This window comes from Falco punctatus (assembly GCF_963210335.1).
Source record: "Falco punctatus genome assembly, chromosome: 15".
Lineage (NCBI taxonomy): Eukaryota > Metazoa > Chordata > Aves > Falconiformes > Falconidae > Falco > Falco punctatus.
The window spans coordinates 13,007,387-13,022,664 of NC_137595.1; the positions used below are offsets into that span (position 1 = coordinate 13,007,387).

General features: G+C 36.3%; 1 long non-coding RNA gene across 1 annotated transcript in view; it reads left to right on the top strand.

The window, feature by feature from the left end:
* LOC308053773 overlaps window positions 1–15,278 on the top strand; it is a 40,325-nt gene that overhangs the window by 9,431 nt on the left and 15,616 nt on the right. The window contains exon 2 of the long non-coding RNA XR_013923795.1: window positions 2,400–2,516. This is a non-coding gene — a long non-coding RNA (uncharacterized lncRNA). The remainder of the gene's footprint in view (window positions 1–2,399; window positions 2,517–15,278) is intronic.

The window sequence follows — 15,278 nt, forward strand, 5'->3', positions numbered from 1 at the left end:
ATTAGTGCAGGTGTCAAGAGGAATTTTCAATCTTTTTTAGAGCTGTGTTTGCCCTTCATGTTCTATGACTAAGTTCAGAATCTCTGTATATCTGTAAGTTTAGTAACATTTAAGAGTTTAGTCAGCTTCTATGTCATTGCTTTCTCCCTCACTGGGAAGCCAACCTCTAAGGCTCCGAACATCTGCTGTCATGTAGCAGAATGTCAATGCTGGTGTCAGAGTGTAACACTTGTGCTGGAATTAGTGACAACTATATTCTCGTTTAGCATATGGCAACATGTGTTCTCATCAGTCATTTATCTGCTAATATGTACCTACATTTAAATCTTAATAAGGGGAGAGACTGATGAGTGAAAGCCTGCCCTTGGATACATGTAATTCTCTAGAATCATCACAACAAGGTTAAACAAAGATCAGTTGAAATGAGTTGCCCCCAAAAGTCCACATTGCATATTTAGTATTCATTCCTAAAAGTAATTGGAAATCTTCTAACATTTCTAACTGTCAGTTTCTATGGACAACTCTTACGGGTTCTGCGACCACAAGGGACACGTTCAAGATACTGGTAGCAATCAGGATTATGTCCATAAAACATTGACTAGAAGTTTGAATGAACTGTATATTGGAAAAACCCACTAGATATTAATTTGATAATGGAAATGGAATAGTGTTCTCTCTCTGGTAACTACTTAAGTCTGTATAGAAGCTGATGAAAGGATTCACTTTACCCATAATTGTTCCACATTTATGAGAAATAAGATGATGACAAAAAAACAGAACATCAGGTTCAAATAGTTTGGCTGAGATGTTAGTACTGAAAAACAAATATGAGATAGTCATAAAGCCAAATTCATTCAAGGCTATATGACAACACTAAAGGCTTTTCACGTTGCTTTTGTTCCTTTCAAGACTGAACAGCATGTACAGGTTTGTGTATTTCTACAAATCTATGTGGTTGAAGTTGCTGTGTAAAGTTTCACCATAATTTAATTCACTGCATCTCAATGGAACTCATGTTTGGGTACTCTGCATGCTAGGTGTTAAATTGCAAGAAATGTGGAACTGATCCAAAACTTGAAGAGAGCTTCCTGACTACTTGATTACAATTATTTATTTCTTTTTGTAATCAGGATAGAGGTTTGAATAAAAGTCAATAGACCTGATAAAAGACCTACCACTGTGAAAAGATCTAGTTCTAAGAGATCAGTCCAGCTCCTGTTAGAAAGGATAGCAAGCTTTCCATCATCATTAATTATTTTTTGGATTGAATCCCAAACCATCTCCAAGTTATGTCTACAGTCAGCCTTTTTCGTAGAAAAAGCCGTACTTGCACAGATGATGTCTGGCAATTTGGAAAATGCAGTTTAACTTTTTTGTGAAAGGTAAGCCCACTGAGAATTCTAAAAAAAATATAAATATTTATACACACACACACACACACATATATATATAATACTTGTTGCAAGATTTTTTTTCAGTTGCTGCTGAGGAATACACCAAGTTACCCACTTTCCCTTTGGTCATGGACACTATTCCCACCTAAATCGATTACTGTTCCTTTGTACATACCCCATGACATTGAAGTTTGCTACTCAAACTGTTCTAATGTTTAAATTAGTCTGCTTTGTTTAAATTACACTTTTGGCTTTTGTACTCAGGAAAGTACAACAGAATAGCAGAACAGCTCCAGGAGATTACTGAGACTGTCCTGTATCTTAATACGATGTTAGTATAATTTTGTGTTAAAAATATTATTTCCATTTCCCTGAAACAAACTATTTTTATACAGTTATATCAGAATTTTTTTATGTTTCTAGTGGGAATTCTAGTATTTCAGAAGATGATTTTCCAAAGAATAAGTCTTTGAGTATTAAGCAAAATCCAAGTAATTGGTCTGAATAGACTCAGGACAGCAAAGATGTGTACAGAAAAGTTCCCAGAAAGGTGATACCTTGGGGAATGATGTCCCCATACATGTTTTCTTGGTTGCAGCTCTAATTAAGAACCTCCTTTGGCTTCAGCATTTTTCCAGTGACCCCTCAGTAGTGCCAAGCACAACATATGGAGCCTGATGCTGAATCATCAGGAAGCTGACCTGAGCTAGTAATGATCCACTATTTTGTTTTTAATTTTCCTCATTCCTCAAACTCTTCTATTTAAGATAAATGAATGACGGAATAGAGGTAAGAATTAGTGATTAGGGATGTAGGGTGTAGGGAATCGAACTGCATGTGTTGAAACAAAAGTCCTTAGTATAAATGAGTAGGTTGAATTTTGCGTTTTTTTTTCTCTTTTATTACATTGCTGTCCACATTCCAGTCAAAAGCATTTTTTAGTTAATTATTTAATTAATCAATTAACTAATTAACTTTTCATTAAATCAGTCTTTCTTGTGTCAGTTCTGCAGGACAAAGAGTGTTTACAACTACTAGCTGGAGTAAGCATGTGACAAGTAAAGGTGGCTGCTGGAGTCCAGGGTGCCTTCGATTTTGCACTGCTGCATTCTGTTGGCAAAGGTAAGTTGAAGCTGTGTAGGAAACAGGTTTTGTAAACTGTCTTTAACATAAGAAAGTATTTTAAGTTAGCCAAGTTTTTCAGTGCTGCCAGAGGAGGAAATCCTATCCTTACTTGTTCATTCTGATGCCTACCTTTTGTTTACACAAGTGCCATCCATGTAGTAATGCAAAAACCCTGAAGTCTGGGAACTAATGTTTATTTATTTTGCTAGGTGAGCTATAAAAAGGATCAGTTCCCTGAGCAGCTACAGGAATATTCCTTCTGGCTGAAGTGAAAGGATGGTTTTGTTGTTATATGGAGGGCTTTCAGCAGCAATGTTGCCTTACAACAGTTTTCAGTGTTCAAGGAGCCATGAGTGCAATTCTCAAGGAAAGACTAGCAACTTGCTTTAAAACTAGAGGCAAATGGAGAAACGGCTACCTTAACCTTGATGTTGGTGTCACTGTATCTCTTGTATTTGTAAATCAATACTACATAGCATAGTGCGTGCATTGCTAAGCCCACAAAGAAGATATAGAAGTGCATTCCCCCTGCAAAGCACTGAGCTTTGTGCAACTTCCATTAACAATGAGTTAAAAATATAGCCCAAAGCATGAATCCAGGATAAATACCAGATGCGGAGAATAAAAGATATGCTTTAGACTATCCTTTATCTGGACTCCTGCAGTTTCATGACTCTTTCCCAGCTTATTGGTGTTAACCTGACTTTATATCACACACAGCTTCTTTTCTTGTTTGTCCATTGATGCTCCCTCTGGGGCAGATTGTTCCCAGCTGTGTTGTGAGAGCTTACAGTCTGTGCAACATCAGGATATGGCTGCAGTTCCTGCATTTCCCTGTGACTATTTTCCGTGCACACTCCTTGAAATTAGGATGCATTAAAGGAACGGGAACTATATCAGGTCATGTCTTCAGTTCATATCCTAGTATCAGATATAATGAAGACAGTGAAGACAAAAAAAAATTACCTCACATTTATTACTTTGTCATTTTCAATTAAAGAATGGTAATCTGATAGGGCAAGTGGTCAGTTTCAGTGGCACATTTCCAGCTTTTCTCACCTCATTATATTCCTGCATGGGGAAAACAGTCAAATTCTTTTTATACTTTTTTTAATTTCAAAGAACAACAGCCTCACCTGGGCTGAGACTTTGTATGACAAGTTTCAGTGCCATTTGAGTTCCTTCTGCTTGGCTATAAACCAAGGCAGGGAAGAAAGGATTTTCATAATAGAAATGCTCACGCACCGCATTAATTGTATCAGCATGAACTGTGGCATTACAATAAAGGTTGTTTTAATTTGACTAAAAATGAATAGATTGCTGTGAATCAATTGCAATCTAATAAGGGTCTTATTGTAAAACCTGCAGATAAGATGGAGTGCCATTGTTCTGAACTGTGCTTCCTGGGAATGAGATTTCAAAAGAACTTAATGCTGACTTTTATAAATCTTTGATCAGTGATACTAGCAGAAACATAGCAACACCTATCTCCCAATGTTTCCACTTTTCAATAAGCTGTTGCCAGATTATTATTAAAAGAGGATTCTGTTTCTTAAAGCTTTAATCTAAGAGGGACTAAGCTGCTCACGGGTAGAGTTGTGTGCTCCTAACTTCTATAGTCTGTATGGCAAGCTGAGGGTACTTGAGCAGTTCACAGAATTTGTCTCACAAGCACAGGAAAAGATGCAAGTAGGTTGTCTAAAGTATCTAAGACAGGTGTGTAAGACAGTAGTAATTCATCCCAGTTTTAAACCATTGTTTTTAGGTGGACTCTAAAATCAGCCCATCTCTCTGCATTGTCCCAAACTAGCCTAAATAACCGTGCTTTGACTAAATGCCTAATCTTGTTTTTCATGCTTAAACTTAAGAGGGAATAAGAATCACAGTACATCCTAGTGGAAATACTTTTACTCAAATTATTTGGAATCTGAGCCCAAGACTGCTTCATGATTTCCATGGTAAAATATCACATGCTGAAGGATAAACCACATGTAATCAAACCTCGTCTCTGGTCATTGTCCCAGAAACAATCCACTCTAAACTCTCTAAACTCAAACCTGTTCATAAGAAATGTAAAACATTTTTATGTCTCCTTAAAAAAGGAAAAGAAACAAAAACAGAGAAAATACCTCCTCTGTTTCTGAGGGATTCTGTTATCCCAGAGTATTTTTTAATTAATGGTTTTGTTGCTAGTTAAGAGTCCAAAATTTCTGTTTCATTAATGGAAATGCCAAGTCTATTTTCTAGTACTTTTAGACATACGTGTAGTCATTTTGACAACTTTTCTATCTTGCTGAATGTATTGATTGTGAAAGTTTTGTAAATGGCTGTTTGACTAAGCATTTGTGCCAAAATCCCCTGTTTTTGTTATTACTATTTTGAAACCAAAAATACTGAAACTGAAAAAAAAAAACCCAAAAAACAAAACACCCCCCTAAAAAAAACCCCATAACGACATGTATAAAAGTATCAGGAATATCCACAGACAGAATTAATAATGATGACAGCATTAGAAAGCATTTTGACTTCTTGAAGATGTTAACCAATATCTATCTGACAGTTCAGATGCAGAACTGAGTTGTCTGATTATTTTCCCTCTGCTCTTACAGATTTCTTCTGCCTTCTTTTGAAGGATCTGGTACTAACAACTGTGAGATGCAGTGTTGGACTATATGCAAGATAGTTTATTACAGGATGGCAGATTCTATGATCCTAGAGGCTTTTCTCATTTGAAATTCTCCTCCCCGCCCCCCCCCCCCCCCCCCGCCCCCAAGCCTCAGCCACACTGTCAAGTAGAAGAAATAACTGTGTGATTTAGCTGACCAAATATGTCAGATATAATGAAAAATTACTAGTCCTATTGCACATGGTCAATGAAAAGGAGAGAGCATAAGGAAAATTATATGCCCGGATTATCTGGCAAACACTTACTGATAGTAAATGCATTTGTGGAACTTTAGGAACAGCTTATGAATGATACATAAACAGGATGGTGATAGATTTTACAACAAATAGAATCAGCAGCAAATAATTTGAAAAACCTTGAAAACACAGCGTGTGATATTCTCAGATTAATCACTGATTTGTTAATTGGCTGAGGCTCTACTCTATGGTTTAAATTAGTAATCACTAAACACAATCATATTTATCTGAATTGCTTTGACCTAATTGTAGATTTATTATCTGCACAGCGAAACAAGATGCTAAGGAACAGAAGTATCTTCTCTTACCGTTGGCTTTAGAAATATTCAGTTATGTTTTGCTCAGATATTTTGTAATTTCTGATTCTGATCCTAATCAGATCCAGAAGAATAAAAATTGTATGAAAATGCACTCAAATTTAAATTCAGCTACAATTTACCTAAGATAAGATTATATTTTATTTTAAATTAACGTGCTTTTTTACAACCTATTTATAACCTTCTTCAATGACAGATTAAAAGACTGACAGTCTAAGACACCATTATCTTAAAACTTTGTATAGACAACCACTAAAAAACACATACAGCTTCTAGTCTTTTCAGGGAGAAATATCCATTCACACTAACACATGCTCCTCCATACACTGAAGTATATTAAAAATTTCTTTCTGTTATATTTCTTCATTAGTGATCACTGAAGCAGAGGAACCTTAGGAAGATTGACATCATTAGTTGCCTTTAGTATATGTACCAGGAGAGACTTACCCTGTCTTTTAAAGCAAATTTTGTAGGCACATTAAAGCACATTGAGAATGCTGGCAGATGTGATCCTCTGCTCATCTAGGGAGGGCAGCACACAACACAGCTGTGCTCATAGAGGACTCTTCTGGGCTGTGCAACCTCTGGAAATGCTACATTAACACTGAGTGAAGTAACCCTTGCTCTATTTCCATTAAATCTCCAGTCATGTTGAGAAGAAAAGAAAAATCCATTTGGAGTTGATTTTGTCCACTTATGTCCAAGAGTTTAGGGGATGAATTATTCATCTGAGATATGGAAAGTGTTGATTAGATGGATATTGTCCAGCTGACAAAGAGCAATAGTTTAAGTCCAGGATTCTCAATTTTAAGGAGAATGTCTGAATACATCATTATGGGATTTTAAAGGATGGACTTACTTCAGCCTTTGCTGTAAAACCTGCTGTTCTGCTTTGACTACAATTCATAAATATTCATTGGGTAAGAAAGAGTAAGAATAATTATTTGGCCTGCTGGTTTGGTAGGCTAAAAGTCTAATTCCTGTTGCCAAAAATATTCTATTTTATGCTGAAATATCAACTTCAACAGGAGAGAGATTGAGAAATATCTATTCCAGGAAATTTAGTGGGTCAACATGTAGGGTGCTATCTTGATAGTTTGAGGGAAGGAAAAAGATTGCCCTCACCCAAACCAGGCACAGAGGTAGTCAAGCTACTGGACCAATGGACTTACAGGGAAAATACATCTCTCTTAATCGTTTGCATCTGTAGTTAAGAGGCACGAAACATGTCCAGCGGCTTAGGCCCTGCAGAGAACCCTGGAAGAGGAAATGGCTTTTTTTTGAGTCCCATCAGTGCTTACAAGTAAAACAGAATGAGAGCTTTTCAGTGTCATTATGGGTGAAGAAAATCCAGGCTTTCTCAAACACTGAAATGTAATCCCTATGGGATTTTACAAACTGAGCCACAAGTACCAAGAGATTTACTGCACTAAGCAATAGCTGAACAGGGATAATACATATTCCAGTTGAGGTGGTTTCAGGTGCCCAAAGGGTAGTTGGGTGGCTGACTTAATCTGTGAATCAAATGTCAAGTCTTGAGAACATTCTAAACATCAGAATATTACTGCCTAGTTCTAATCTTTGCTTTCTAATTCAGGACTATATAGTATAGAACAATTTAATATTACATGATTAATTCACACCATATTTTATGTAACACTGCTCTCTTTCCATACCATCTTTCTTTTGCATAAAATTCATATAATTTTCCTTAAATCTGTCATTGTTCATGTCCATCGTACTTTTGAGAAATTTAAAACAGAAGATTATAGAGATTACCCAAGATCTTACAAAGCAGAGAGTTGTGTTTTAAACTAATTGTTGCTTTGGACATCTCTCTTCTTCAGCACCTTTTTATGAATTAAAGGAAATTCCACATGTCACATTGGTCTCTCTACACTGGAAAAGAGGACTGGAGAGAAAAATTCAGTCCATAGTATGTGTATTGTTCAGTAAACTACCACTTGGGGGATGTCACTGAGATGATTATTTCATTGAATATTTGGTATTATCACCTAGAGGCTTTTGTTTCATTTGATAGTTACTGTGGTGATTTTACTGTGGCACCTGTTATACCTTCAGCAAGAATGAAAAGACTTGCTTTGAATTTCAGAACAATCCAAAGAGCATTGAGAGCTACAAACTATTTCTATGTAAGTCAGTGTGACTTTCTGTAAAGAGCAGAGGTGAGTCTTTAAGATGGACTGACATGGGGTAAAAAATGATAAGCAGATCTTGCAAGTAAGTAAAGAAGACTTGTGCATTGTGAGGGCTATCTAGAAGAAAGTATGGGAGTGACGTTGGGAGATGTGAACAAATGAACAGGAGTGGCTGAAAATAACAGCAAAGTAAAAAAATGATGGGAGAGAAATGGATATTGAACCAAAAAGGATGACAATAAGGTAATTAATGATTAGTCTGCTTTCAGGCCACATATGGTGCCAAGACTGTATTAAATCTTTATCAGTGACATTCAAGGGTTGATGTTGTATACCACCATTAAGGATTTTTTCCAAATGGTCACCAAAGTCTGGCAAGTGCATGGGTATCTCCTCTATTCTACAAGCCAGAAATCACTTAAGCCTTTGTGTTTCTATTTATGCTCCTTAACACTGGTCCTGTGCCAACAGACCATAAGTCATTAAGGTTTTCTAGCACATGCTTATTTCTGATCAAAAGAGTGCCTTTCTTTTTTCAGCACACCCCCCCCCTCGCCCCAAACACGAACACAATTATATCTCTCTTCATAATGGCCAGAAAAAAAAAAAAAAAAAGGAAAACCAACAACAAAAAGGAATGCATTAAAGTCTGTACCACCTGCCTAGTGCTAAAAGAAAAAAAAAAAGGTTACTTGGATTTGAATTTTTTACCATTTGCTACCAAGTTTAGTTACTGTTTTAGTGCTGAGACTTAACCCTAATTCCAGATAATCATATGTATTAGCGGGCATAGAGCTGGAGTTGGTGACTTTCCTCCCAGCAGCTCTGGAGGTGTTTTACATGTTCCCTAGCTACCCTGAAAGACCTGCATGCAATGCTCCCAGCCTCCCATACTCTGGGAACATACTTGGCATTCCAGATCTCTGCTGACTATTGCAGAGTACATAGTTGTTTAAGAAGATAGTAGTGAACTGATAGCTCTTTCTTCATAATTAACTTATTTATTCTTTATCCATAATAGCAGTTCATTTCAAAACACTTCTTGTTCATTGAGAAAGCTACATCACTCACAGATGCTGTATAGATTTTTAATTTTCTCCTGTAAATGTTATATGATACCTGTCAATTACCACTTTGGACTTTAGGAATTAGATCAGCCACGTTAAAGTAGGACAAAGTAATTTCAAAGTAAACTGTGAATGTTATGTGCTGAGCAACAGAAAAAAAGATAGGATAATCTAGAATTGCTATTTTCATACTGATAGAATCAGCCAGGGTTTCTTTCCTTGAAAAGCCACGCAACGCATTTCCATTCACATTTGGTATGGACATAACCACTGTGCTTGAGAGTAAAAGCCAGCACTTTGTAACTGTTAACTGGTAACAGCGTGCTTCATGTCAGAGCCTGACCTTGACACCTGCATCTGGCTTTGCATTCCAGCTCCAAAGTAATCCTACATTTGAGGGTATGTACAGGTTGGTTTCTTTTAGAGGCCTCTCTCATATTTATGGTAAGAATTTAAACAAATGGTATGACTGAGCATATGTGAAAGCCCATGGGAGCAAAAAAGATTTTGTTTTAAATGGGAATACTACTAAAGTTAAGCACATATTAACATTTTGCTGAATAAAAATGGATTTAGCTGTTGCTTAAATATTTCCCTGAGTCAGTGATTTAGTTTGGTCCATTACAGTGCAAGGCCATCTGTGAGTTTTAGATGTAAATCTGGTCTGGGAATCTTTGGAACAAAAGAGATATGTGTTGTGGTTTCATATGTAGATCCAATGTGAAAACGTAAGAATAATGTTGTTAACATTGTTTGCAAAATAACTGCAGTAGCTATATATTTCTATCTAGTCCAGATGGATAAAAACTCCAAGGGACATTTGGTTTTATGGCCTCTAGCTTATTATTTTAACACCTAACTTTTATGAGGCAAACTCATTATTTTTAGCAGTCTTTTACTGTCTCTTAAATGCAGTGAAAAGCAAATCAGGACCACAAATCTGTTATATTTAAAGCTGCTGAACTAAATTTCAAAAATCGCCATAGAACTTGTCCATTAAAAAAAAAAAAAAAAAAAAAAAAGGGTAACTGTCTCTTTATCAAAGCTTTTTTCCTCTCTGAATAAACCCCAGACATTATATTCAAGGATTTGTCTGTATTATTGACTTAGTTGTGTTTGGTGATAATGTTCAATCAAGCTGTGTTAAAATCAGTGTAATTTGGCTCAGAGTTCAGCTCAATACATGCAATGTAGTCTGTGTTTTAGAGTTGTTAAAAAAATCTGGAGGAGGACACAGAACTGTAAGAATAGGAATGATGTGACCTCAGGAGGTCACTGATTTTCTTTACTAATCCCAGACAGATTCAGCTTTATCTAAATAATCTTTGACAACCATTTGTCTAACCTGTTTTTAAAATAGCCCAGTGATGCAGAATCCCCAGCTTCTCTTGACAGTTGTGTTTTAGCACTTAACTCTCTTGCCATACAGCATGTTCTTAATGTGTAGGTTAAATCTCCCTTGTGGCAACCTAAACCCATTACGTATTGTCCTGGAGAATACATTAGTGCTTTCCTCTCTTTGCCAACCTTTTGATGACATCAGCTATGATCTGAAGTCCATACTTTTTTATACCTTTGGTTTTCTCTCAGCTAAATAAATCCAGTACTTTCCAGCTTTCTTCACAGGTTTTCTTGGAAAAGTCTCAGTGTTTCTTTCTCTTTTCTGGACTTTCTTCAGTTGATCCAGCTATAACATTGTGCCCAAATCTGATGTCGTACTCCAGCTGAGCCACACCGATGTTATACAGACTTGAGGTATCTTAGGTACAGCATGCCCGCACATAGCCCCCAGTACATTATGGCCCTGTGGATGTGTGTTCCATTTTTGGTCCATTCATTCTCAGATCAACTTTTGCAGAACCATTTCTATTATTCCATCTTTCTCTGTCCTGTAGCTGTGTGTCACTTTGTATTTAATGCCACTGAACTACTTATTATTTTGCTGATTTCATCACTTCAAGTTTCATTCCTGTCCTCTAAAGTGCTTGTCATCCCTCCCAGCTTGTTATCATCTTCAAATTAAAAGTGCTTTCTATTCTGTCATCTAAATCATCAATAATGAATCTAACAGCTAGAGTACAGGATGGATTTAGGATAGCAGAGGTCTGCTAATGGCAAACTTGAACTCAAGTTCTTCATGGGATCCAGTTTGCTTCTAAAATATTTTGCCCGTTCCGCTTTTACCTTTATTATTTATTTGTGGAGTAGCAGTGTTCTGAGAACTGGCATGTACTGAGAAGTCTCATGCCACACTGCAGACAAGAAGGAGGTAACATTTTGAGCTGATTAGAAGTGTAAAGATTGCTTTTCTTAATGCCATGGAACAGACCTCAGAGGTTTGGCAGGGTCAATATTGAGTGAAGCAACAGGTGATACTGAATGAGAGCGACTGGGTTTCTTAGATCTGTTAACATTGGAAGGACATATGAATCATTTGTGAACCAATTCTGCTGCGGTTTATTCAATCCATAGTCCCACTGCCTACTCACATGTGCTACTGAGACATTATTGTCTTTTCAATACTTTTAAAATGTACTTGTAATTCTTTCACATTTTCTCTTTCACATCTTGATACTGCATTCGTAAGCACAGGTGTAACCCTATAGGATTTCTTGGATAACAGGAAGGATCTTTTTGTTTTGTAAATGATGTGCATAATTTTACTAAAATGCAGTTTAATACCAATTCATAACACTTTGTGCTGAATAATATGAAGGCCAAATCAAATTTCTCATGTTTGCCTCCTGTAAAAATGTTCCTGTTCCTGTATAATTAAAATAAAACCCAACAAAATTTAATCAGATTTTATTTGCTATAAGTAAAGATAACATTCAGAAAATTTTTTTACTATTACATTAGTCTTTGTACCAAAATACTGAAAGACTACAAATACGTTATATGTTTATGGAAATTGTGCAAACCAGGACTTTGACAGCCTTCTAAATAATTTAGACCATCACAGTATCAAGGAAGAACACTGAAAATATTTACAAATATGTGTTTCTGGAAAGCTGTACAACAGTAATGTTTCAGATAAAGTTTTACTCAAACTGAAAAAAACCACATTTAATAATTTCCTCACAAATGTTCAGCACTGAATACTACTGAAGCTGTATCAGCATTTCATTGCAAAACAGCATTAAATGGGAAAGCAAACCAATACGAACCTAAGAAATCCTCTTAGGATAATTTCTGTTTGAGTGGCAAAAAAGGTTTTGATAAATTTACTTTATCATTCCAAACAAACTACCTATTTTTACGTCACTTACAGAGCAATATAATTAGATCTTGAGTAATGTGTATCTGATTCTATTTGAAGAGCAAACAAAACCCACCTGTGACTCTAGATCAGAATATTGATGACTTCAGGAGGAAAAAATAGATTAGAGACACAGATGGCTTAAGAGAGACTGCACTATCACTACACCTTTCCAAAATCTGCAGCAGGCTAGGAGTATAACCCTTCTTTTGTAACTACTAAAATGTGACCAGTATGTGACACTGGGGTCTTTTTTAATTATGGGAAGGTACAAAGGTATCCACAAACCAGACAGTCTGTAGTTTATGTAGATACCAGAAAAAGTCAGAGCGAAAGGGTCAGCTTTTTTGCTCCTTGATGTCAGCACTGTGCTCACTCTTTGCTGAGGACAGCACTGGCAAAATGCTACTATTTATTCCATAGCAGCTCTGAGCCGTTTAATCCTTAATCTCTGGGTTGATGATTTTTGTCATAAACTCTCAAAACCCAGAATAAATGTCAGAATATTTTTATATTTGCATTATTGTGAAAATGTTTTCTCTGCATACTCATATTGGATTTTGACATTAAGTGTGCCTTGAGCATTCAGAGACACATCCAGACTGAATTCACTTGACAGTTGGATCATAAACGTAAGAGAATCTTGATGTTTTGCTACATAAACATGTTGATGGACTTTTCCTGATCACTATCAGCTTAATTCAGTGTACCAGTCCAACGTTGTGTACTGTGCTGTACAATTCCTTTATAAGAAAATGTAAGAGAGAAAAGGATTCTTTTAGACAGTATTTACAGGTTCAAATTCAAATATTGCTGAATGAAGTGCAACCAATCAATAGCATGAATACATTAAAGAATATCCCTGATCACAGTTGCTTAAGTATATATCACTCACTGGTATGATGTATTGTGAATTTGTAAGGCTGTTAAAGAAGAGGTTAAAGATGTGATGGATTTTTATTTCAGGAAGAGATAAAGGAAACAAATGCAGTGGAAATTTAAGTGAACAGGATGATGCATTTTAAAATGGTTTTGGCAATTTGCAGAGGAATGGGAAATGAACCAACTTATGTAAGCACAAAATTGATGGACCTACCCTGAGATTATATTAAGAAGGTGTCCTTTGGACACTTTTAGGGAATGAAAAAGACAATTAGAAAACATTTGAAGATGTGGAGTGGGGTAGCCCTGGTGATCATTTGGACCTGTGAAATCTCAACAATGAGCTTTGTGTGTGGTATAAAAGATTAGTCTTCATCAATAGTTATTTAACTGTAAGATTGGAGGGCTTTAGAAGAAATGAAATGCTTCAAAGAACTAAGTGAAACATGAGTTGGTTTGGTATAGGCAGCTTTTTAGTAAATGTTTAATGAATCCATCATATTAAATGATTAATATTTTCACAAACAGATGATTTTTTAATCTATTTGCTAAAAGCGTAGGGGAATCTAACATCTGGGACTTGAAGCTAGCAAAACTGAAATAAAGGCATTCAAATAGAGAGAACATACCTAAATGGATACAATTAAATATTGGAATTACTTGCATTTGCATTATTAGCTGACTACCACATACTGCCTTCCATCAGCTCTACCCGCCATTCTAGGGAAGGCTACCATTAATAAACTAAGCTGAGGGTCCAAAGCTTCTATATACAACAGGAGCAATACTGTTGTCTATATACAACAGATGATGTCCTGGTGTTTATTCTTGGTCCTCCTGTCTCAGAAAGCTAGGAAATATGTCTTGTATTCTAAAAGATCATCTGTGCTTGCACAGTAAATCTGACACAATAAACACCTCAAATTGCACACTTTTCTCTTGGCTATTTGCCTTGCTTGCACACACAGCTCTTGCTTTACCTATTAAACTGCCTTCATCTCAACCCATGAGTTTGCTCACTTTTGCACTTCTGATTTGCTTCATCGTTCCACTGTGGGGTTTAGCTGCTTACCAGTGTTAACCCACACTAATATGCCCTTAGGGGCTCTCTAAAACCATTTATTTTCTTTATCTGCTTCTGTTACAATAACTGAAGAGAAGCAATAATCTAACCATTTATCTTTCTTCTGTCTGTAGAGTTAAAACGCTATAGATGGCATAATTCAGTATCAAAGAAATCTATAAACATTTGACCTTACATTATAGTGTATCAAAAAATATGCAACATACTTAATTGAATAGTATTTCATTCTCTTGCCTTTCCAACCAATACTCATTAAAAAGCTGACCTATGCATACAGATCCTTAAAGGTGCATTTCTAGTTTTCAGGGTATTTTACAATGTCACTGTATGTCCTGCTGGACCAAAATTCTTCCCTGGAGAAGCTCCAGAGATGAATCATTCCTATTTGCCCGCAACTGTAAAATCATATTCAACACAAAAGTTACATTTATTTTTCATTTATCTTTCATCCAGAAGTTGAACTAAGTGTCAGACCAACACATAGAAGAAAAAAAAATCTTGATGTAGGCCTACTACAAAAATTCTTACTCAAACCTTTGAAGACATGATGTAGAGTTTAGATAGGAAGGCTTATCTGCAGGTGAAGTGCAAAGACCACACAATTTGAATTGAAAATGAGGATTCAAAAATGCTGCTTAGCCTCACTGTAAGTGGTTGCATGCCAAGTATGTTACAGCAGCCAGTGAGGTGATCAAATTAGTTTCAGCTGCTCTTTTTCCTGTGAAAGGGAGTGAAGCATCCCCTTTTCATAGTGGTGAGTGATACAGGGGACAATATGCAAATGGACCTCACCTAAAACTTGTTTAAAGAGGTTTTGGGTCCTTTTCACAACAGCAGGATGGGGTCGTGTACACTAATACTTGCTGTGAATGAGTGTGTGTGTGTGTGTGTGTGAGGTTAAAAGTCACGATTCTTGGAAGTAAACCAAGATGCAATATGAGTGCGAATGAAGGAAATTATAGCATTTGATCTAATTTGCCTGGTGGCCTTTCATTTTTGAATATGTTATGAGATTATGGAATATGCCTGACTATTGATCTGTTCATTAGGTGGCCTTAAGCAAGTTGTA